Source organism: Egretta garzetta, unplaced genomic scaffold (genome assembly GCF_000687185.1).
Source record: "Egretta garzetta isolate BGI_Z169 unplaced genomic scaffold, ASM68718v1 scaffold370, whole genome shotgun sequence".
NCBI classification, from domain to species: Eukaryota; Metazoa; Chordata; class Aves; order Pelecaniformes; family Ardeidae; genus Egretta; species Egretta garzetta.
In genome coordinates this window covers 791,773-793,600 of record NW_009258292.1, presented here as the reverse complement: position 1 = coordinate 793,600, position 1,828 = coordinate 791,773, and the positions used below count along the sequence as shown (strand labels likewise).

At 51.7% G+C, this 1,828-nt stretch overlaps 1 protein-coding gene across 1 annotated transcript in view; it reads right to left on the bottom strand.

The window, feature by feature from the left end:
• The window catches only part of SHOX (short stature homeobox), a 13,780-nt gene that overhangs the window by 11,367 nt on the left and 585 nt on the right, over positions 1-1,828 (bottom strand). The window lies entirely within an intron of this gene.

The window sequence follows — 1,828 nt, the reverse complement described above, 5'->3', positions numbered from 1 at the left end:
GCCCCGGGACGGGCCGGCCCCGGCTTCCTCCTTTGTCCCTCTTCCCCTCTCGGGCGGTGCGGGACTTGGGGGGAGGGGGGGGAGCCACATCTGCAGAGGATGCCGAATTAAACCCGTTTTCCCTCATGAAATACACACGTATTTTATGTGTGTGTGTATGTATATCCATGCATGCACATACATAATATCCTATGTACTTAAGGGGCACCCCAAAACGCAAATGATTAACTGCAAATCGTAAGTTAATCGAACGTAATAAACTGTCCTGAACCGCATCCGCGCCTAAGCAAGGCGGGGACCCAAGCCGAAGCGCTCGTTTTCACTTCCGAAATGAAACCCGGCCCCGGCCGTAATCGCTCCTCCGGGCTCCCCGACTCCCGGCTGGGTATCGGCTGCGAAAAACTTTGGGAAGGGTCTGGCCTCCGAAGGAGGGGCGGGGGGGAGGTTCACTGGTGGGTTTTAAAGGCATTTTGTTAGCGTTTCTCCTGTAAGGGGAACCTCTATGAGGAAGACAAGGGTGCTAACCCAGCAAACGCCTAGGGAAAATGAGGCGCGTTCAAAAGCTCTGTCTCCTTTCGGAGATCCGAGGCTACAGCATGTCCGTGATAGGTATGAAATATTAACTAGCATATCGGTGGGACTGAAATCACACGCCGGAATCAGTTGAAATTAGACTGAAACCTGGCATGAATTTAAACTGTCACAAGCATCTCAGCTCTTTCCAACTCCTCCCTTCCATCCCCACCCCCAGCCCCTCTCCGCAGATTAGATTAGCTAAACATACAAGCCAGAATTGCGATACACAGGGAAAAGGGGGAGTAGTAGAGATTTTTCTTTTTTTTTTCGTTCGTTCGCATTATAATTTTTTTTTAGATTTTTTTTTTTTCCTGGAGCATGCTCTGCTTTCATTTTTTAAAAACCATCTCCTGCGCGAATGATTCCTCTAAACCGAACGCTGTCGTTTTGCAATCTCTCGACCAGAGAAGGAAAAATCAGCGGTGCAGAGCCGGCTACTGGCTTGTGCAGAAATACGGGTACCCAAATATGCCATTATACCCCGTCCTTCTGTTTGGGGAGGGGGTGGAAGAGAGGAGGATATTAAACAAGCGTTTGGGCTGTAAATTAAATTGCCTTTCGCCCAATGTTATATTAAACAAGATCAAACAGTAGGAAACAGCTGAAAGGCTGGTTGTTGTTCCCCAACCTATTAACCGTTTTTTATTACCCCGAGCTAGCCGGTAGCTCCCCAGGCAGGTCCACCTGTCTAACTTGCCTGGAGACACTTTCTCAACTTTCTAATACCCCCGCCCTTTTTATTCTCTCCTTCCCCGGCGAGCCCGTCCTGATTTTTAGGCTGGCTTGGTCTAAAAAAAAAAATTTTTTTTTTGTTTTTAATTTGGATGTCTTTCCGCTAAGGGAAAGAACGGCGTTTCGCCCCTCGGCCGGCGGTCCCGCACCCCGGGACACTCACCGTTTACAGAGCCGGAGTGACCCCCACAGCCCCGCTCCTCTCCTCCTCCTCCTCCTCCTCGTCGGCCGCAGCCTCCGGCGAGGACAGGCTGACCGACACAAGACAAAATGTCCAGGGAGAGCCCCCTCCACATCCAGCTTTCTCCCAGCAGCAGCAGCAGCAGCATCCTGACGGCCCGGAAGCAGGAAGAACAGGTCCTCTGAGGCATTAAAACTCCCCGGACAAGCTCTCCTCGTACAAAAATACACAGACAGACAAAAATGTCTGACGTCCTGCGCTGCCCCCTTCTTCCCCCGGGCGAGCGAACGCCTAACGCACCGGATCGATTTCGGATGTGAACGGGGGCTGGCGGGGGCG